We start from the raw sequence: 23,927 nt of genomic DNA, 5'->3' as shown, positions 1-23,927 counted from the left end.
TATTATTATTATTATCATTATCATTATCATTATCATTATTATCATCATTATTATCATTATCATTATCATTATCATTATCATTATTATCATTATTATCATTGTCGTCGTCGTCGTCGTCATCATCATCATCATCATCATCATCATCATCATCATCATCATCATCATCATCATCATCATCATCATCATTATTATTATTATTATTATTATTATTATTATTATTATTATTATTATTATTATTATTATTATTATTATTATTATTATTATTATTATTATTATTATTATTATTATTATTATTATTATTATTATTATTATATTCATCCAGAGTTTGGTGCTACCTTTAGTAGTCCCAAGGATGCCCCAGTGTGGCTTCTGACCATACTGTTTGGTGAGAATAGAAGTCAGGTGTGACATTTGAGTGGACATGGCATGGTAAAAATGTACTGAATGAAATTCCTTGCCATCTGCTCAGGCCTCACTCAGTAAGTGTTGCTATTCCTAGCATGAGGACAACCACGTTGCACTCACTCAACATGTGGCAATTAAAGATGAGTGCATGAATGAATAAACAAACTGCTGGTCACATTCATAGGTGTATGCTGTTGTGCAGTTGGATGTGCCTTCTAATGCAGTTGGTATCTCATTAATTAGCAGCAATTTGCTGCAGTGAGTTATGCAATAGAATTTACACATGCATACTCAATTTGTTTCCAAGTCTCTCTTTTTCCCCCATTTCCTTTCTGGAGAAATTAAAAGTTCATTTCAATAAGTTAACAAAATGCATTTCTCATCTCCCCAAAATGTATATGAACATCCTAACATGTGACTCAAAGCCACAACCAGTGTAGTCCATTTTTCCGATGGCCACGGACATTGGATCACCCAGATCATATTTTAAATGTTTGTGCATCTGGCATGGTTTTGACACATTCCATGGAAGGAAATTTAAACAAAAGGCCAGTCTGAAGGAATTGAACAAAGTAAAGGATGCATGCCAACGCCTTATCAGAAAGAATATTCCCACACTCTCACTTTTTTCCCCTGAGGTCAGACTTACCGTCATTCTATCCTGGAGCAAGACAGACAATATCCTACTTGATTTAAATAATATGTACAGATCTCTTTGTTTGCTAACTAAGAATTATGAACAATGTCAAACCTAATAACCCATAGCTCAGCAATGCCTTTATGACAATCAACTATAAATTCACAAAATTTGCAAGCTTTTGAGTCATCCTGAGACTACATGGAAAAATAAATCTTTGATAAATAGTAACAGAATTGTGCTGCTAGTTAATAGTAGCATCTTTGCTTTTTTCCCCCAACAGTAGTTTAAAAGCAGCAATCAAAAATGTTTCAAAGCACCTGGTATGATATCGTAAAGGACTCAAGGTTGACATACTTGCCCATTCTAGTGCACATTTCAGTTTGGAGACAACAATGTGAAATCCCTGGTCTATAAAATAGGCCTTAATCCAGTTAACGAGCCTTTAGATCTTGAATTTGCTAACAAAACTTTGTTCACTCTTGAAGAAGACAAGAATGATAATGCAACTTGTAGTGAAAAGACCTCTTTATTTAAAATAATTAACAGATCAACGTGACATGAGCCAAAGGCACTGAATGGGGTTTCGAATGAGTGCCATCTTGATCATCATCAACTATTTCTAAAACAAATATCACTGATCTTATACAATTAACTTTCCTTTACAGGTCACCAAAAAGCTGTGCATGTACACATGTCCAAACACTGATTGCAGGACAATTAAGATAAAACATCTCAATTCATTCTTAGCTGCCCTCTTCAACTGAAATCATAAATATAAATTATCCTGAAATGAAGAATGGACAGAGCCTCATTGCTGAGAGCTTTACCTGCCTAAAAGTCAGCTTAGACTCTGAAACTCTTATGATAATTAAATCCTTCTATTTTGCATTTTAAAATGACTGCCATTTAACCCACCTTTTTTTTTTCCTTTTGGAAACACTGTTCTAACTGTTCAATGTGATTAAGTCAATCAGCATCCAGTAAGTCACTCTAAAGAAACATATCATCCAGTCAATAATTTGCTACAGCTACTATCAGTTATTACACTGAGGCTTGAGCAGGTAGAATGTGTGCTTTATTATAAACATCTCAACTTTTGTTTTTGGCACTGGTATTACAGAGCAAGAATTTCCCTATTAGGGGTGTTGGGGAGTGAAATAATTCATGATGGATGGAACAGGTGGGAAAAAGAAGAGGAACATTCTCCATCCCTTCTTAGTGCATCTTCACCACCCTTTACACTAGTGATTCTAAACCTTGGGTCCCCAGATGTTCTTGGACTAAAACTCCTAGAAGCCTTCACCATTAACTGTGCTGGCCAGGATTTCTGTGAGCTGTGGTCTACGACCATATGGGGACCCAAGCTTGGGAACCACTGCTCTGTACAGTCTTGAAGGTAGCTCACAGAGAGCCTGAGAAGGAGGCCAGACATGGGGTAGTCATAGGAACTCCAGAGACACTGCTTAGATAGACTGAAAGAATAAGGGATGGCCCATTCTTTTTAAGGCAGTGTGAGAGACCCAGATGCCCAAATATTTCCACTTATGAAAAATAATCTTTACAGATAGTGTAGTTTTGTGAATAGAGTGTGTTAAAAGAACTAAGAGGGGTATAGAAAAAGTAGCCCTGAAAATGATAAGGCTTTTAAAATTGAGGCCTCAACAATAGTTTATCTAAAGTCATTGCAAACAATTAGCAGTTCTCCAAGCAAAATTACTGTGCTATAATAATCTTGGAACTGTAGAGCTGGAAGGGCCCCAATGGGTCATCGCGTCCAGCCCCTGTCAAGGAGGCACAGTGGAGAATTGAACTCCCGACCTCTGGGTCTTCAACCAAAGACCTAAGCTACTGAGCTATCCAGCAGTTAACATTCCTGAAAGTTGAACATGTTTTACAAATGTATCTCTGAGGGTGGCAGGACTGGTGTTCTTAAAACTCAAGTAGACTTAGGCAGGGAGATGAATTCTTCCAGATAGCTTGGACCCAAATCATTTAGGGCTCTATAGTTCAAAGCCAACACTTTTAATTTGGCCTAGAAACAGACGGGTAGCAAGTGGAGCTGATGTAACAAGGGAACCATATGTTCCCTATAACCACAATCTGGCCACAGCATTGTGGACCACTCAAGTTTCTGAACACTTTCCAAATTCAGCATCCTGTAGAGCAGTGATCTCCAACCTTGGGCCTCCAGATGTTCTTGGACTTCAACTCCCAGAAATCCTGGCCAGCAGAGGTGGTGCTGAAGGCTTCTGGGAGTTGTAGTCCAAGAACATCTGGAGGCCCAAGGTTGGGGACCACTGCTGTAGAGCAGTGGTTCTTAACCTTTGTTACTCAGATGTTTTTGAACTGCAGCCCCCAGAAACAACAGCCAGCACAGTTGGTGGTGAAGGCTTCTGGGAGTTGCAGTCCAAAACTCCTGAGTAACCCAAGGTTAAGAACCAGTGCTGTAGAGTATATTATAAGAATCCACAATAGAAGTAACTAAGGCATGGCCAGATCATATATCTCAAGGAAAAGGTGTAACTCGTGCACTAATTTGAACTGTGCTAATATACTCCCGGCCACTGTTGGTATCTGCTCATCCAGGCTTCAAGAGGAATCCAGGAGCACACTCAAGTTGCTGTGTTTTTATAGCAAGTCTTGCCCCATCCAGGAGAGGCTGAATTGCTGTTCCCTCATCTGCTGGCCAAGAGCACTGACCAGTCTTGTCTGGATTAAGTTTCAATTTATTCACCATCATCCTGTGGAAAAGAGAAATAGAGTTGAGCATTATCTGCATACTGGGGACACCAAGCCCAAAATCTCCAGACAAGCTCTCTTAGCAGTTTCCTATTTATATTAAACAACACGGGGAACAAAACCCTGAGAAACCCCAAACCCTGAGAAACCCCAAAGGCCAGTGGCTAGAGTGTTGAACAGAAATTGCCCAGAACCACCTTCTGAGTTCTCTCCTCCTGGAAAGGCTGGAGCCACTATAAAACATTGCCTCTAAGCCCCGTCCCAGAGAGATGGGCTAAAAGGATACCATGCTTGATGGTACTGAAAGCCACTGAGAGGTCCAGCAGAACCAACAGTGAGACATACCCTTGTATAGTTAATTGCGTAGGTCATCCATCAAGACAACCAAAACAGTTTCTGTCCCATGCATGGGTCTGGGGCAAGACTGAAATGGATCTAGATAATCTCTCTCATCCAGAAACTCTAGGAACTTTTTACTACAAAAGGTATTTATCGCTCAGACAGAAGAAAGAGACTAACAATAATCATTGACAACAAGGAACTGTATAATAAATTGCAACTAAACAATTAACATCCTGAATGTTAACTATATTATTCTCAGCAGCTCTTGTAACAATGTTTCTCCAAATCTGAGGTGGAAATAAATGACACAAGCTGGATGGTATAAAACAAAGACAGTCAAAATCTGGTCTCACTTGACCCATCCTTTTGTAATAACTATCATATATCATTTGTCAGCCATTGTTTCCTTTGCTTCTAGGCATGTTTGCAGGGCTGGAGTAAGAGAGAAGCCTAGAATGAACAAGGGTTAACTGAGAAATGATTTGTGTTGAATAGTGTTAATGAAATTATTCCCTAGCCACCATACGTGGTCTGGTGTTGTTGCCTTGTTTCTAAGGTTTCCACACAATGTTTCAATGCCAGAAAGCCACAGAGGCTCATGAGCTGTTATTCTAGGGACCCCAGAGGAATAATCTGACAGAAACATACAATTTAACCCCAAAACAGGACATGGCTTGTGCTAAAAGAAAGGCAGCGAGCACTTCACAAAGTTCCTCATACTGCCTTTATGGAGGTGCTGACTGGAACCATACTTCCATAAGAAGGCTTACACAGCAATTCATCACTCTCTTCTGAGCCTTGGAGAAATTCAGGTACCCAGAATTTCAAAGGTGCTCATAACAGCACGTTGTACTAGATTAGGGGTGGCCAAGATCCAGCGGTCTGCCCATCCATCTCTGCTTCCTTCCTTCCATCCAACAAAATAATTTTTGGAAAAAAGTGCTTATTTCTTCAAACTTAAAAAGATCCTATGTGCCCTCTAGTGTCTTTAAAAAAAAAAAAGCTGAGTATAAGACATGGCAAAATCTATCCCACACACCCTGTAGGGGACTTTTTGAGTACATTTTTTTAAAAAGAAGCCATTAAAAGGAATGTCTAGGGAATGCAATGGTGGGGTGGAGGACAAACATGCTAGAGAGCATTTGGGCCTCTAATGCAGCCATTCTCAGCCTTTTTTTGTTTTTGTTATCTTTTTGGCCACAGCATAAAGACAATATGAAAGAAATATAGGCCAAGCTGGGACTGTATAAGTCACACAATGAACCTTATAAGGTGGTGTGTGAAGACTTGTTTCCTGCTTGTGCCCCCCTTCAAATGAGGGTCCCCCAGGGAGCCATATGGCTGCTCCAGGGTGTTCCACACAGCTCAAATTGTCAAAGATGTCAGTCCTACAGAAATGGGAAGAGCGATACAAACATCTGGAGTGAATGACCTGCAAATGTTGGCAGGCAGATTTTTCTTGGTCATATGTTCTCAATGTGTATTAATCATTGAGTGCCTCTCCGAATCCCTCATTCACATGCCCATGCACCAATTACACACACACAACATGCAGTATTTGCAATTCAAGGATTACTTTCTAAGTCACAATGCCATCACATCTCTCCACACAGCAGAGTCTGGAGAAGGCCAGCCTTGCCAAGTCATTGACACTTTTGGCAATCCCCAGGTCGGAATGCTCTGAAGGCAATGTGTTCTGCATTGCAGCACCTGTAAAAAAAGGTAGCAGATAAATTCAGTTGCTTCAAGTACTGTTATATTTTGATTGAGAGAAGCAGGACAGAACACATAACTCCAAGAGCACATTGTCTTTGTGTGTAACCATACTTACTTCCAGCCATATGAGAGCATTCTTTTGCCACAAAGTTGGTATTTTTTAATACCCCTACAGGGAGGTTCACTTTAACCAGTGGCCCCAGGATTTCTAGGTCAAACTACCTATCCATGATTATACTATCTGCACTCATTGTTCCTCAATGTCTTTACAGGTATGAACAGTAGCATGCCTGTCTAACCAAAGCTGGAGGCAAGTTCTGAAGGCATCCAAAGGCAGAAATCTTTGTACTAACCCTAATGATTTCCAACAATCACACTGACAGGTAGCTAAAGGAAAACATTTAATGTGAAGAGCGTATTGGAGAACTTGCAGCCACCCATAGCAATATAGCCTTGCTGGCTTCAGTCTCACAGGCAGGAATGACAAATTTCCAAAGTTTTCTCTCAGTGGGTAAGATTTCACCTTCAGCTCTTTTTGCAAAAATGGTGCTTCCACGCTTTTTGCAAAAATATTTGCAGACTTTTTTTGCATAAAAGCCAGTGTTTTCTGCAGAGAACATTGTAACTTGCACAAAATACATGGTTACAAATGTAAGATCACTACCACAATTATTTGTGCATAATGGTGCTGATAGACAATTTTGTTGTCCTTTTTGCTGTGTTCCAATGGTGAAAACCTTTCAGAGGTTGTTCCCTCCCCCCCACTTTTTTGAGAGGATAGTTCAATATGTTAAGATGCCATTTATCCTCAAATTCAAGGGACATTTGGGTGGAGCTTCATCATGGTGCTGTCAGCAGCTCCTGGGAATAGCTCCCGGGAAAAGCTGGAACTGCCCGGTCTGGGGTCCCTCTAGAAATGGGGGATCGAAGGGGAGACCAGGAGAGGTCTCTCCGTAGCAGTTGGTGAGCAACAGAAGGAAGAAGATTGGGCAGCAACCTGATATTTCTTTCCTCTGAAAATTCACCTGAGCACAGATCAGATGCAGGAGCCATTTTGGCACAGAGCTGTGAGTAACTCTACCCCACCCCCTGAGGAGAGGAGAACAAGAAATACGGTTGAAAATATACAATAACAAAGTAAGTCGAAGCCTTTGATTTATGAACAATCCCATTAAGCTGAAAAAGAAATTAGAGTGAAAATACTTGGCTGAAAGAAGATAAGGAGTGGCGAGTTTTGCTTACCAGCCTGCTTCTTCAAAAACAAAACTTGTGTTTCTGGAAAAATCCCAGAGGAAAATACCACTGGACAGGCTTTAAGAGACTGAACTTTTGTGAATGCTGTTTAGCCTGGACATTTCTCCCTAGACTATGTGGGACTCTGATAACAGCACCTTGCTGGGTTTTACAAGGATGAATGAAGTTTTGGAAGCAAAACAAACAGACTGTGAATAATCAGCGAGATGACACAACTGAATAGACTGAGGAGCTAGGAAAACCAGGACTGGATTTTGACAGATTATAAGGATATCTACTGGAGAGACTAACTTCCTGTGTCTGCTGTTTAGTCTGGATTTCTTTTTTTGGCTGGACTGTGTGGGACTCTGATAATACTGCCATGGTTGTAATTTAAATTGTTGGGCTAAAAGTTGATCTATAACTATAATATCTGGGTAAGGATGGGAGAAAGTACCTAGGGGAGGTTTATGATGGTGGGTTTAGTTTGCTAATAAAATAGTGGAAACTAAAGAGTATTATTTATACAGGCCATACTCATTGGAAAGATGGAAGTGGCCTCAAAAAATTAAAATATCAAATGTTGGGGACTTTGTCAGATAAAGAATGGCAGGTTACCACGCAATTGATAATAATAACAGGATTTCAGCAGGTAAATGAGCGTCTCGGCCAGATGGAAGATTTGATGAAAGAGAAGTTATCAAATGTTAAACAACAGTTAAATGAAACTGTATTAACTCCAGAACTGCTTTTATTGAGTGCGATACCAGGTAACATAGATGGGATAAAGAGTTACCCAGTGAGCTATTTAGCTACAACAGTCAGAAAATGTGATGTTAAAAATTGGATTACTGTCCTGGATTCATCCTTCTCTTCCAAAAACTGGAAGAAAACAGAGCCACAGAAACAAGAGAAGCATACTGAGAAAATATGGGAAGTGACAGAAACTGATACTTTTTCAGGCGTGCTGAATGTATGTCCAAGACAAAAGGAAATTGAAAGAGGGGACGTATTTTACAAATGGTCTCAGTTTCCTGATAGTGTTGGAGTAACTAAACTAAAACATAAATGTAAGTTGATAGCTAGAGGGTAATCAAATAGTTTTTTAAAAAAGTAGAAAGTTGTTTTTTTTTTATTGAAATATGAATAAATTGGATGCTTGTATACTTAATATGAATACATTGGATGATTGTATACTCTGTGTTCTCCTATCCTTAAAATCTTTTCCCCCTCCCTTCCGCTTCCTTTTGCCTTTTGTATTCCCTACCCAATTCCTAGTAGTTTAAAAATAAAATATTAAAAAAATAAAAAATTTAAGGGATATTTGTAGTATTTGTTATACCCTCATTTCCTATGAATGGCCACAAGAGAACTGGATTCAAAAGGTAACAATTCCTGTTTCCACTTTGGACAATAGAATAGTAGGCATCTATAGCTTCATCAGCACAGCTTCATTTTCTAGGGATAGTTCCAGTAGCAACAATCACAAAGTTACCTTTGCTTCAAACATGCTAATAAGGGCATTCTGTTCCACCTTTGAGTCTCCACTGGTGTTTTCTTAGCCCTTATATAATTTTTCTCAGGCTGTAGTCCTTTTGTCCATCTGATATATTCCTTTTCCTTCTAATTTGCTGAGGGAAGTAGAATTCACTGCCAGAGACCCCGTCATGCACCAGCCCAAATGAAGTTGCTGACCAAGCTTCATATAACTGTGTAATGTGGACACACCCATAGAAATCCTCTGAAAACACTAGAGTCCGAGCAGCATTCTTGTCTCAGAGCATTGACGACATAACTTGGCCAGCAGTTGCTGCTCTAGGCTTTACTGGGGTGGGGGAATGGTAAACTAATGCTCAGAATGTCACCAAAGCCAATTAACAATTGGCTTTCTTCAAACGCCCAGATGAAATACGCCACAAGTTTCCACCCAGATTTGACAGAAACATATGGCCTGCCTTTCTGAAAACTGTAGCAAAAAGGGTTAATAGGTCAGTTTTTCAGCATGCTTTCAAATAGCAGTTTTTCTCAGACCACTTTGAAATGGAGCACAATTCTTGACTTTGTTGGGTAGATCCCTAACAACATTTCAAGTGATTAGTTCAAGAGGTGCATTTTCTAAAAAAAAGCCCTAGAATTCTGAGGCTTGTAATGGTAGAACATTTTTCTGTGTGAGTCGCTTGAACTGAAGGAGCACTCCAGTGTACCTTTAATCTTCAGGTAGAAGAGATACATGGAGACATGTAGTCTTTGAAAACTGCAAATAATTAAAAGTACCTCGACTTCTTAGGCACGATGTTTCCATGGCAGTCAGTCTAGTGTTAATAAGAGGGGAAAAACCCGAGTCTAAGTAGAAGTGTTCCTCAAAGTTATACAAAGTATATATACTCATGGGTAAGAGGCTGGAAAGACTGCATATATACCATTAGGGTGCCATCTGACAGCTTTAATCAATGGGGGTCTCTTCTCATCACTTTTTAAAATGTCAAAACTACCTTCAGAAGCCTTGTTAGAACAAAGGCATTCCTTTAACTGGAAATGAAATAATCCCAACTATGCAAACCACCCACAAGAAACCCCTCACAAGTGTTTACAAAGACTCCTGTTTTATTTAATAAGCACCATGAAAGGTGGGGAAATGCTGCCATTCGTTTTGTTTCATTTCTTGATTAAAGAGTTCTTGTTCTATTTCTGGGCAAGATCACTGAGGAACTGTTAGGCTCCTTGTCACACGAGTCCCCCCTCTGGTAACAAGACTTTTCATCCCTTTCTTGTTGTGTTTGTGGTCATGGGATATATAGTACCTGGATGAATGTCCCAATGTGTTTTAACATCGCTGGTTCAATTCCTCTCATTTGAAGTGCTGTGCTGCTTGCCAGACAGTAGGTAGAAAGCTTGTACTTTAAACCTGTTGATGGAAGTTTATTTATTTATTTATTTGATTTGATTTATATACCGCCCATCTGGCAGCCATGACCGCTCTGGGCAGTTTACAACAACAACAACAAAACATAAAATAACAAAGTAAAGGGCTGCTGTGAGGTAGTAATGGCAGCCACTTCCCCATTGAATTTGCTTTGAAAAAGTATTGATAGGATTGTATGCATACACCATACCACTAAGGAAATGCTACCAGAACAAAAATGGTAGATGTCTCCAAGTGAGGGGAAAATGTTCTGCCACTAAAATGATTCGCTATAGGCAGTGTGTTGTGTGATAGAAGCACTATCAGCGGGGGGGGGACCTCCGAGATGCCTCCCATGGTGGCGGAGAAGTCCTGGAAGGCATCCGGAGGCAGATCCGCAGCCTATGGGCTGGAAGGGGGAGGCGGGGAAAGGGCCAAATTTAATTTGGTGCTTTCCCTGCCTCCCTCTTCTGGTCCATAGGTCGATTCTCCGGCCACAAGTCGAAGTGAAAATTTGCGGCCGGAGAAGTACGGATCTCGAAAAGTTCATAAGTGGAGCCAACCGTAAGTCGAGACGCCACTGTATTACGAACCGCTAACTCATAGTTCATGGCATTGACTATTATTGTGAACCACTAACTCAATGTGTTCATGATGTGTTGATATCATCAAACTCAGGACATTACATTTAGCCATGCATGAATAGAAAAAAATCATCTTTTCACAAAAAATTGGCATTTTTTATAGTTGAAAATATGTATCTGCAATGACTGTCTTTTCACTTTTCTAAATCTGGATGTTTCCTAGTAGATCACCATGTGCCCACCTTAGCTGCCAAGTGAGGCTTTGATGTGCATACTTCATTAGCCAGAATCCTATTGGTATTCATGTAAGATCTGTGTAATTTGCTGTGGCTACTTGAAGCTAATTGACAAAGTTCTGGACTATATCTCTGTTGCATTTCTGGTCACATGTCTGTTTGTACAATTGAGATGAGCCCAAGCACCTTGTCAATTAGTCATAATTAGTGGTGACAGATTATGCAAGCTCTATACTGAACATCTATTTACCTGCAGGCGGCTTGCCAGACATGGAACCAGACGTGGGATGGATGCTAGGGAACAAGCCTGGTGTTTGAACAACTCTGAGGTTTTGCAATATAGTTAAGCTGCCTTAAGATCAACCATTAAAAAAATTGTACAGCCAGCACAGACCTGTTTAAAGAATAGCAGTTTTGGACAAGATACAGCAGATCACTCAAATGTGGACTTGGAGTGTGAAGAGACCATAATCTGTTAACATGTCGATGCACTCCTTTCTCTTTTTCATTCTACCTCACTGAGCAATAGCTAGTTTTCTTACTCACCAAGCAGCAGGTAGCATGTATAGTTGTGAAGAATCTTACACTGCAGAAAATATTTTGTGCACACTACCAAGTGACTTTCTTTATCCTTGGACTTATTGCCTCTGATCATAGGGCTGGAATGTCAGCATTTCAGAAAGGAAAGGCTACAGTATATGTTCTGGTGACAATTTGCCATAAATATTACTGCTTGTTTATGCATTTCTATCCAAAGCCACTTCTGTAAAGTCATAACCCAAATTATTTGGCCTCAGCTATCCTGATGCATCTCGGACACAGAAGAACAACATAGCAGCTGTCGGCTTTATATGCATCTGAGTCTGTAAAGCAGCTGCAACTCCAGACACTCAGCAGACACAAAATGAAGTGCAGACTATGTGTGAACTGAAATAATATAGAATAATAGAATCATAGAATAATTGAGTTGTAAGGGGCCTATAAAGCCATCGTACAACTCGTGTTCAATGCAGGAATCCAAATGAAAGCAGATCTAACAGATGGTTGTCCAACAGAGATGGGGTTATCCGTATTCGTATATTAATATGAATACCCCACACAGCTGGAGTTAATGAGGGTCCAGCCCCTGGGGCTGGACCGTCCACTTATGTGTCTGCCACTGCCGCTGGCTCAGGTCTTCCTTCCAATCACTCTGGAGCACTTGGTCGGCTAGCTACTAGTCAGCCTTGCAGGGAGACTCATCTTTCATCCTTCTGCCAGGAGTGGCTAGCCAACTGAATGCTCTGGAGCAATTGGAAGAAAGAGTGGGTCTGGCGGCAGTGGTGAACGCATGCAGGGTTAACTCCAGCTGTTCAGGGTTATTCACATACAAATACGAATACCCCATCTCTATTGTCTAATTTTCTCTTGCATGCCACCAGCATGCATCCAGGTAATCAGTTCCATTGTTGTACTGTTCTAAAAGTAAAGATGTTTTTCCTGATATTCAGCCAAAATTGGGCTTTCTGTAGCTCGAGCCCATTGTTACATTCCTGCTCTCTGAGATGATTGAGAACAGATCCTTGTTTTGGTTAAATATGCATTCTCAGGACATAAGCAGATTTAGGAGATATCAGGTTGAATAGACACTATAACACTGAGAGAGTAAAATACCAACTTAGTCTATTAACATATATACAGAGAGAATAGACATTCATCTGGCAGCATAACATGACATGGTACAATACATAGCATAAAAATGTGATCTGACTTACAGCAGATAAAATTTCCTCTTTACCCATGACTTTTATACATTCTTGGGACCAATCAGAAAATATATTACCTCATTTTCTACTTACATAAAGTTGCATCATGTACAACAGCTGTACAACATCAAGTCTTAAACCATAGTACCTACATCTGAATACACTCAGTACATGACTCAGGTAAAATCAGCCATTTTACTTTCACTATGCAACATTTATATTTGATACATTTTGAGATCAAAATTTCAACAATCCTGCCCCACCTCTGTATAATAATCTTTCAGGTACTTGAAAAGTGCCATCAATTCTTCCCCTAGTCTTCCTTTCTCAAGGCTAAACATGCCCATTTCTTCCAGTCTTTCCCCATAGGGCTTGGTTTCCAGTCCTCTGATCATCCTTGTTGCTTTCCTCTGAACTTGCTCCAGTTTGTTGGCTTCCTTCTTAAAGTGCAGTGTTGAGAACTGGACACAGTACTCAAGATGAGGCCTGACCAGTGCCGAATAGAGAGGAACTGGTTCCGGGTGGGATTTGGAGACTATACTTCTGTCAATGCATCCTAAAATTGCATTTGCCTTTTTTCCAGCCACATTGCACTGTTGGCTCCTATTCAGGTTTTGATCTATAACAATTGCAATATCCTTCTCCCTCATTGTATTATTGAGCATAGTATTCCCCCATCTTATCACTGTCTTCTTCCACTGCAGCGCCATGGATAGGGGGGAGTCTTGGGCTTATCTTGCCTAATGATTCTTTAATAATCATGCCCTGAGATCCAGCAAGGTATACAAAGATACACCTCATGTATTTCAGGGACGAGCAAAGTACAATCCATGGACGCAAGACGTTCATGACTCCAGTCCTTGCCCACCTCTGGCATACTGACTGTTCAAGCAAACAGTGTACTATAGAATAAGATAGATAGAAGTATAGAGAATTTTATCCAGACTTATTTATATAGAGAGTAGAAATGCTGAAATCAGTGGGATTTATTTTAATCAAACTTAAGTATGATCAAGCCTGGATTCAATCCAGTATCAATATAGGCAAGCCCAGAATAATAATAATAAAAAGGAGTTCAAATATTTTTCTCACCACTGAGATGGCAGGACACTGAATAAACAAGGAAAAATTAGCTAAACAGTTTTTTTTAATTTTATTTTCAAAACTATTGGGTAATGGGGAAGGAATACAAAAGGCAAAGGGCAGTGGGGGGGATGGAAAAAGGGTTTTGAGAATAAGAAAACATCAAATGCATAATCATTCAATCTTTCATATCAAGTATATAAACATCTAATCTATTCATGCTCCAATAAAAGTTCATCTTCTTCTTTTTCTTCTTCTTTTGACTATTTTGTCTATGTATTAACCTCTTTAGCTTTCAACTTACATGTGCAATACAGCTTAAATCTATGTTATTCCCACAGCATCAGAACACCAAGGCCAATTGTGAAATATATCCCCTCTTTCACCCTCCTTTTTTCTTGAGAGTACACTCAACAGACCCAAAATAATATAAATTCTGCTCTCCTCTCCCCTTTCCTCCCTGTGCTTGTTTTGTTTCTGCGACTCTTTTTTCTTCCATATTTTAAAAGGGGGAACAATATCATTCAAAGTTTGCTTTTCAACCTCAATTTTCTTATCTGCTATCGCTACATCGCTTACTGGGTGGCCCTCCATCCCTTGTATATTATCTGATATCTTCATCAATACAGCCGGTTCTGAGATCTCTTTTTGGTGTAATTTATCCTCCACTACCTTCCCTCCCCTAGAGCCTCCAATCACGTCTTCCATCTGGTCAATATAATAATTTACCTGCATGAATTTTTGCAACAGTGACATCTGAAAAGAGGTTTTCCAGTCTAGCCACCGATCTGTAATTTTCTCAGGGGGAGGTTCCATTTTCTGTTTCCACTATTTTCACTTAAAATTCCCTCTCCCCTTTACCCCAATACACATCCAATATTTCTAATATTTCACCTTGCAACTATACAATATTAGCAATAAGATAGCAGGTACATTCAAGTAAGAGATGGAATCTAAAACATGAATCTCTCAAGTGTCTTTGTAGTCCAGTCCTTTTCCACGTCTCTGATAACTTTCAGGCCGGTTGCTTCTTCTTTTCCTTTCTTTTCTCTTCTCCAAGTTTGTTTTAACCTTCACCCGGCAAGACTCTATTATTAGAATGTCATTTGTCAAGATCCCAGTTCAGTTCAAACCACATAGCCCCCAGTTCACAGCTCACAGTCTGTTCTTCTCCCTTTTACTTCCAGAGGCTTCCTTCTCCTCCCCCGAAAAGGGAGGTCCAGCAATCAAGGTTCCGGCAGATATATTATCCACGGAAAGCAGAGTCCCACACAGTCTAAAAATATATATCCAAAGAGGAAAAGGGTCCAAAGTGAACAGCTTGCAACAGAATTTATTTTTTCAAAGCCTGTCAGTTGATTCTTCAAGAGTTATTTTTCCTCCTTTAATGGAGACACGAGCTATTTCTGCCTGGCTGTTCCTTTAGAAATGACTCGACCTTCAGCTTGAGTAAAAGCTGGTATGCTAGAAATGCCGCTCCTTATCTCATTTGGTCATAAATTTGCACACAATCACTTGTTCTTTATTTAATGAGGTTTTTCATAGAACAAGGGCTTCCACTTACTTTGATGTATACTTTTGCTGTGCTTCTGTTTTCTTATTCTCGGCAAACGGAGCTGTCTTTGGTTAGTTGCCAAAAATGGTGCCCGTCTTCGTCTGTGCTGATGTGAATTTCCAGAAGAAAGAAAAATTGAGTTGCTGCCCAATCTTCTAACTTCTGTGGCTCACCAACTGCTGCAGAAGGGTCTCTCCTGACTCTTCCTTGGTTCCCCCGTTTCTGGGAGGGTCCCAGACCGAAGTGGTTCTAGCTTTTCCCGGGAGCTATTCCCGAGAGCTGCTAGCTTCACCAAGATGAAGCTCCTCCCGAAAAATTAGCTAAACAGTTAACCTGCTCCACAAAAAGTTTTAAAGAAACCTGTAGTGCAAGTTCAATTGTTGGTTGGAGTGAACATCACTAATAGGAGTTCACAAGCAGAAATCTGGGAATAACTGAAACCACGTCCTTTGGTTGGTAACACAACCAAAATCCATTCAGTTATGCATCTTTTGTGTGTTCTGTGCCATCAAGTCAGAACTGATTTATAGAGATCACTAATAGGGCCTTCAAGGTAAGTGAGATGTTTAAGGAGCGGCTTTGTCAATTCCACTCCCTCAATGAGTTTCCAGGGTCAAGTGGGGATTCAAAGCTTTGCAAACTGTTAGGAAAGCAGTTGTAAATAAAGCTGGGGGAAAAATTTGGCCTAACAATGAGACATAGTAATGGCGGTGTGATAACTGGTAATGATGATGATGGTGACCATGAAGACAATGAGACCCACATGCTGTAAATATAACATTCTGTCCCAGGAAGAGATCAAATAAAATGGCTAGGATTGAAGAGTCATTTATCCTAGTACATTTGACTTCAAAGTTATATTAAAACCCCCGGTAATGTTTCATCAAAAGTCTCCAAGCTCAAGAGACTAAATGAACACTACTTTGTGTTATTTTCTATCACATTTAAGCCTTGTACACTCAATCGGTTTCACAGTTGCCTTTATCCTAAGATGTTTGAATAGACAATGGCAGATGCTTCAGCTACATCCTGTTTCTTACTTTCTTTCATGATTTACAAGTCGGAGTGCTCTGCCATGTGCTGTGCCTTTCAACCTCTGGAAGTAGCAATCCTGCTGGCCATTGTATGCAAACCACAGACCTCCCCCAAAAATGAGTCTATACTGATCTTGCCTGGGATTACTTGTTCAACTCACCTTCGGTTTTTGAATGTGCAAGTAACAACGGGCTGAAAAAAGTTATCTTTGGACAGCAGGTTGTTATGTCTGGATAACTAACAATGTAAACATGCCCTTAGCCCCCATGGACTTCAACTTTCCAACATGTAGAATGCATGTAAGCTTTAACTGCAATGTGCTTGATAATATCCTGAATGAGAGAATGTAATTATACACTGTAATTATCAAGTGGTACACATGGAGATCATCTTGTTTTCTGTAAAGCAAGAGTACACAGCAACTACAGCTTTGAGAAGTGATGATTGCTCAAGCTGAAATCTGCTTGTTTACTCTCTTTATCACATAGTGTCACACACAGTAGCATTTTTGAAAGCGGTAAAAAAAAAATGAGGTGAATGGAAGTTCCTCCCAAAGGGACAAACACTCTAATGTGAACATATATTATTTACTAGCTTGTGAACAAGGGAAAGCAATTACAGCAGAAGGCAGGAAATAAAGGAGGTGGGATCCAACACGCTGCCATGCGGTAGTAAACAAGTACTGAAGGTCATACATTAAAAAAAATGGGGCACAACACTTTTCAAGCCAGCTTGCCTCACTGTGATAGATGATACACAAGGGAAATAGAGGTGTGTTTAAATAGAAGGACTCTGTTATTGACTGAGGGAAGTAAGGAGAGAAGTTTGCTCAGCAGTTCCAAATAGACTGAACTCCTGAGATGTGCATTGTCAGGGAAGATATATTGACTGGCCAGTCACAGAACAACTCTGAAATAATCTTCTGTGGTCTAGTCTTAGCCCACTGTATTCTCCAGATGTATGAAGAGTGTACGCACTGTTCATGTAAAGTCAGCTTTATAGCAACACTATAAGCTTTGCTTGTAGCACAAATTCATTAACCCATTAACTTTTGCATGTACAAAATTAGGCAGCTATGGTGCTGAGCTGAAGTCTTTAAAAGTTTCACATATTCAGATCTGGGGGAGCCACAGAATATACCACAGGACTTCGGGCACCATTTGCAGATAAGACCCACTATGTTGTTATAACAGGAATGTAGACGTGAAATAAAAAAGGTAAAGGTTTCCCTTGACAATTTTTGTCCAGTTGTGTTCGACCCTAGGGGGCGGTGCTCATCCCCGTTTCCAAGCCATAGAGCCAGCGTTTTGTCCGAAGACAATCTTCCGTGGTCACATGGCCAGTGCGACTTAGACAAGGAATGCTGTTACCTTCCCACCGAAGTGGTCCCTATTTATCTACTTGCATTTGCATGCTTTCAAACCGCTAGGTTGGCGGGAGCTGGGACAAGCGACGGGCGCTCACTCCGTCGCGTGGATTCGATCTTACAACTGCCTGGTCTTCTGACCCTGCAGCACAGACTTCTGCGGTTTAGCCCGCAGCGCCACCACGTCCCTTAGAAGTGAAATAGGTGAGATTCAATGCAACAGCTTCCTTCTTTATGGATGACCACCTCAGACAAGACTGTGCAACATCCAGGTCCTTCTTAAAACAATGGATATTTATTATTCAAAGGACTTTCCAGGTTCCCAGTTTTTTGCACAAGGAAAAATTGGGTCATGTCACTTGAGAGGGACAATTAGTTGGGGCAAGAGGAGGAAAGGTAGAGGATTCCAGTTAGGCTTCACTTTCTAACATGTAACTGTTTCAAAAAAGAACTGATGAGCTGGCGTGGGATGAACCTGGACATGGAAAAAGAGTAGTCTTGACAAATCTGTCTGTCCCTAGCTTTATATTCTGAATATTAAAACTTGTTTTCCATCTGTGAACTTAGCTTATTATTGAAGAAATAAGAGGAGCCTTAGCCCGAATATCCTAGCAACCCTGCGGGGTGATCTAAGGATTTCTTCTCCACAAAGAGCCTGATCTTACTGACAATGAAAACTACACATGTATTGGGTTCTGCTAAAAGAAAACCAACTCCAATTTAGGTGTACACACGAGGTACATGCATACACAGACTGCTGTGCCAAGCAAGTGAGTATTTCCACTCATCTGTCAGAAGTATGTCTATTTGGAGATGGATGTGGGATCAATCCATTGGGATCAGTTCCACATGTGTGAGTGCCCCTGATAAGAGCAGAAAAACTCATTCTTGTTTACCTGCTCCCTCACTTGCTGGCCCAATTACACACACATGCCAGTCCAATGCCCTGTGCCAACCCAATGGCCCACTGACAGCCTACCACTTCACCTGCCCACCTGAACACCCCCCCCACCAGTCTGCCCTCTCTCTGCCTGATCAAAGATAGAACAAAAACTGATAGAGGAAAATAACAACAAAAAAGCTGTCCAAATAGTGACGCAAGTCTTTCACTTTGCTTGCAGCTGACCACCAGCCACCTGCAAAATGGCTGGTGGTGAGCAGCTGCAAAGACATATATGGAACACAGTGGCCTCAGCCAAAGCCTTCCTAGCGCCTTTGTAATCTGAGTGCCCAAGGGAGATCCTGAGCTCCATTGGGGTGAAGAGCTTAGCTGCCATTCACCTTCTCCTTTGTGGCCATCATCTCAGTCTACTCTAATACTTTTCATTTCCCCTTTACAGTGGGGTCTTGACTTAAGAACGGCTCAAGTTAAGAACATTTTGACTTAAGAACCGCTCTCATAGGAAAATATTGACTTGACTTACATACTTAGATTTGAGTTAAGAACTGAAAAAAAACCACGTGGGAGGCAGGGAAAGTGCAAAATCTGAACTTTCAGTTAACTGTTGCCAGTGAAAAAGGTGCCTGTCTGCTTCCTCACTCCTCCCAGCATTTAGAGAGCAGATTGGGAGACAGTCTTCGGACTGTCTGGTACTGCCTGGACTGTATTTTCCCTGCCTTCCCTGAACCTTTCTTGACCTAAGAAAAAAAAGAAACAAAATATCCCCCTCTAGTGGTCGAAGGCAGAATAGCAGCTTCCCATTAGTTTCTATGGACGGAAAAGAGCAGATACGGATCAAATGGTTTTCAATGCATTCCAATGGGAAATGCAGATTTGACCTGAGAACTTTTTGACTTGAGAACCACCTTCCAATACGGATTAAGTTCTCAAGTCAAGACCCCACTGTACTTAATTCAAATTTCTAACACTCTTTTTAACCCTGTGAAAGGATCCATGGTGGTTTTCCTCTGCCTTGAGATGAAAAAATGGTTCCTTGCTCTGCCTTGCAGTTGTTGCACAAATACCTCTAATTCGGTCCATTTTTACACATTTGTCCAAAGACAGTACCCATGCCTAGTGTGGGCTGCTGGTCTTAAATACACAGAATATTGGGGAACAATACCATAGGTTAAAATATAAAGCCCAAGGTAGCAAAACAAAAACAGAAGTTGATCTTGCCATGTGTGACATTTTCCTGTGTGCAGCCTTTTATATTATAATCTTTTCTGTGAGAATGCAGACAAATCTTTGCATAATGGAATCCTTAATACCACTGTTACATCCCCCAGAAAATCTAGATCTGCTAATATTTAACAGTTTCACTCTTCTGTTAATACAATATTTTACATGTGTTTATTTCTTTTAAAGTGTACAAACCCTAAGCTCCTTAGCTGCCGATTGTAATTCAAAACTTGTTTTAAGAACTGTAAATGACAAAATTATTTGCAAAAGAACCGGGCTTCCCCAAGGCTGGCTTCCTGGTGTGGAGGGAATTATATTAATAAGTGTGAGAAAGAGGTTTAAAAATAAAGCCTGCCCACTGGGACAAAATGAAGCGCTGAGCTCAGTGTGAATTAAAGTTCTAAAATAAACTGAGCAAGATATACTTTTACACCATTTACTGGGACAGCCGGCACGTCGTGTTACACTAGCTTTCAGAATGAAAAAGACCTCTCCTTCGGGATTTATTATGTATGTAAAGTTGAAAGGATAACCGGATTTCACAATGAGGACCCCGTTTCTTTGGCACCCTCCTCATTCAAATGTATAAAATTGGTTTGCCCTGGAGGTTACTAAATTTAATATGGAAAGAAAATCCTTGGAGATTATCATAATACAACATAAAGATAATTTGCTACATAATATTCAATGTCAGGGGTCATTTTAATATTCTCATGGTATTTGTTTTCACCTCTTTACTCTCTCTACAGGAGAAAGAGAGCCAACGTGGTACAGTGTCTAGAGCGTTCAACTGGACAAGGTCTGTTAAGGTGTTCAAAAAGGGGTTAAATTTATATGTGAGGAAGGGAGCACATTAGCTCGGCCTCCTCTACACACTCTTTGCTTGTATGAAAAGTGCAGATTCTGAGCAGGAGAGTCTCTTTTAAACATGGAAGATCTCCATGTGAGACAAAACTTGGATTTTTCAGGCTTCCACATGTAGAAGAGACTCTTTTATTTGGCGTTATTGTTTTCAAGTGAGGCGAGCAATGATGAAAATGTAGGGGCTATCATGCCCCCTTTCTTGTTTGTTGAGTTTACCTCTTTTTGTACATCTGAATATGGTTCAAGCAAACTGTTAATCTTTGCTCCATCATTAAATTCAGTAAACAACCTTGACTCAGTCTCTTTCTCTAAGTTGAATTAATTACTCACTCAAATCGCAATCCTGTTGTGAAGGCAACGTGGGGAGGTGCCAACCCTCATGATGTCCTGTGGAATGGCAAGATAAAAATTTAAGAAATACATCAAGGTCTTGAACAATTTATAGCACAACAAGAATGGGTAAGTGGGTAAAGAGTTATTTAACATGATTAGGATGGGTGATCAAATGTGTTTGTGTAGCTTGTCACCTAGATGCCACTGAGTGCTTCCTAGCTTATACTATGCCAGCCATTTATCACAATTTCTGTAATATTCTTGATATATCTACCTAATTAACATTTTATAATATTTTAGTTATAAGTATAAGGGCCAATGTTTGTCACTGTGGACAAATACCTGAATTCATCTTGTATGGACTTTGGGTGTCTAGATCAGAATTAGTGTGCTAGTCTTACCACATCCTTGAAATTGAGGATGTTATGTGGTTCCATTCTCAGTCCCAAGCCACAGTCCTTTCAGCTTTTCCATTTGCGGGAGTGGGTTTTAGACAAAGATCCAGAAATGTACAAATACCATCACAGACCAGAAGAAAGATCAGGCTGGAGTGTCAGCGAAGAGGCACAACATGGCTTGGGAACCAATCTGTGCAACCTTACTCAGCACAGACCAAGTCTGGAGCACAATGTATATCCCTAATTGAAATCTAAAAGGCTGAACCAACAATCAGTCACAAAATAGCAATAAAAGGTTCCTGTTCCTTTTTTGCTTTTTCCCCCTGTGGGTTGTGGACAATATTACCACTATTTCATGGAAAGAATAGGAAGATTTCCATAGAAACAGAACCACTTAATGAGAACAACAGCCATTTACAAGGAGAAACCTATTTGATGGCATCTGAGCCTGCACAATGGTGGCATAGGTCTCACGCTTCTTCTCCCCTTCAGGGCAACATACACTAACCTTATATATTATTTAAGCATAAATGTCAAAAGAAATGAAAACTACCTAAACCTTCCCCACTCTTAGTCACAGCCTTGTAAGGAAAGGATTTCCCCCCTCCTACACCTTTTTCTCTGCTTCATTGCTTGCATAGCTGACAAAAGGGAGGGGAGAGAGGAAGAGAGAAATTCTCTTCCAAAATGAAAGGTGTGAACATTAAATATAGAGGGGACAGAGCGCTCCTTTCTTTAAGGTACAGCTGCCGTTTCCCTCACTGGCAGTTCCACTTTTCCTTTCCAACTGTGCAACGGTACTTAGTAAAGAGCTTGCCAAACGGGAGGTGACAGATGATGGACCCCCTGAGGACAGAGCAAATGGAGGAGGTTGAGTTTGTATGCCTTGCATCTGAATGGAGGCTGTTCCACTCTTGTTGTTCTTCTCTGCCACCAAATGGTATCTTCTAATGGAGTGGAATGGTGCTATAGTGCTCAGGGAAGGGGATGGTGAGGAGGCTGCCTAGAATCCATTTCTCTTTGTGTGCCTTTCAAACGAGGCACTCAGCAACTCACAACCTACATTTTCAGCCACTGAGCAAAGGAAAGCACCTTTTTTCCCCTTCAAAATCTAAGTTCTGTCGATGGGGAACATTTAGAAAATACAAAGTTCCTCTCAATTAAAGATAGCTGCTTCTCATGCATTGTGGTGCTCATATTATGGGGGGCTTAGGTGCTTGGCACACCTGAGATTGGTTGCTGGTGCAGCAAGAACTATATAAGGTGCTTCACTACATATTACGTAAGCCTTGGCACAATTCAGCTCTGCTCACCTCTTGAGGTTTCGGTGGGGGCTAAGGAAGCAGACTTCCTTCTAGAAGCTTGGGTGGGATCCCACAGCACATCTTACTTTGCTAGGCAAGTATAACATTGTGATCAGGTTTTCTATTATTAAGAAGCAAGTCAACAATTCCAGTCACAGATGGCCAATACTGGTGAGTTCTGCTTCCCCACCTGCTTTGCTTGCCTAATGAAGCTTATAACTAGAGATGGGGATGACTCACCATTATGGCGAGTCGTCCCGCTTCATGAGTCATCAAAAGTTGATGACTCACGAAGCACAAAGTTGCCCCCATTAAATGATGAATAGCGAAGTTATCTGTTGATTTGTGGAGGGTTATTAAAAAAACACCTCACCCCAGACGACACCCCCTTCCTATTAAAAACCAAGAACAACATTCTGCCTACTGGTCACTAATCATCTAATTGACTGCTGATAGGCAGCCACCATCCCCCCATAGCCAGCAACCTCCACAGCCTACCCCCACCCCTTCCTCTCCCTACCTTATCCCCACCCCACCCCCATCGACATCCTCTTACCTTAATAGCCTCTGCCAAGGTCTCCACCTGGCATCCCAGCCATGGCATGTAAAAAGGGAGACTGGCTGCCCTTTGCAAAGATGCCGGCTGTGGCTTCATTTAGGGTAGGAAAGCTGCAGCTGCCATCTTTGCAAAAGGCAGCCTGAATTCCCTTAGCCTGCCTTCGGTGTCAGTGGGGGTGGGGCTAAGGTAGGGAGAGGAAGGGGGTGGGGGTATGCTGATGGGGAGGGTGGCTGGGGGGGTTTGGCTGCCTGTTGGCTGCCAATCAGTTGATCAGTGGCCAGTAGGTAGAATGATTTTGGGGTGTTTTTTTTAATAAGAAGGACAAATAAAAATGGGTAAATATTTGTCCCTTCATATTCATGGGGTTCTCTGGAACACACGAATATGAAGGGATGAATATTTAACAAATTTGCTATTTTAATTTAAAAAACTAATCCCTTTTTATATTAGTCCCCATCTCTGCTTATAACAGTGCTCCTTGTTCACTGACGAACCAGCTAAACCAATAATGGCACAATTATATGCAATATTTAGTATCGGTGTACAGTGGGGTCTTGACTTAAGAACGGCTCGAGTTAAGAACATTTTGACTTAAGAACCACTCTCATAGGAAAATATTGACTTGACTTACATACTTAGATTTGAGTTAAGAACTGAAAAAAACCCACGTGGGAGGCAGGGAAAGTGCAAAATTTGAACTTTCAGTTAACTGTTGGCCAGTGAAAAGGGTGCCTGCCTGCTTCCTCACTCCTCCCAGTGTTTAGAG

At 40.8% G+C, this 23,927-nt stretch overlaps 1 long non-coding RNA gene across 1 annotated transcript; it reads right to left on the bottom strand.

The window, feature by feature from the left end:
• Positions 1-3,465: 3,465 nt before the first annotated feature.
• LOC140706324 (uncharacterized) lies at positions 3,466-20,956 on the bottom strand. The gene is made up of 4 exons (XR_012085963.2): positions 20,898-20,956; positions 9,877-9,980; positions 5,703-5,836; positions 3,466-3,786 (listed from the first exon to the last, which is right to left on the bottom strand). It is a non-coding gene; the product is annotated as an uncharacterized LOC140706324 (long non-coding RNA).
• Between the last annotated feature and the right edge of the window lie 2,971 nt (positions 20,957-23,927).

The sequence above is a fragment of the Pogona vitticeps genome, chromosome 4 (assembly GCF_051106095.1).
Source record: "Pogona vitticeps strain Pit_001003342236 chromosome 4, PviZW2.1, whole genome shotgun sequence".
NCBI classification, from domain to species: Eukaryota; Metazoa; Chordata; class Lepidosauria; order Squamata; family Agamidae; genus Pogona; species Pogona vitticeps.
Note: the sequence above shows the minus strand (reverse complement) of the source record. Positions and strands in the feature narration are given on the sequence as shown.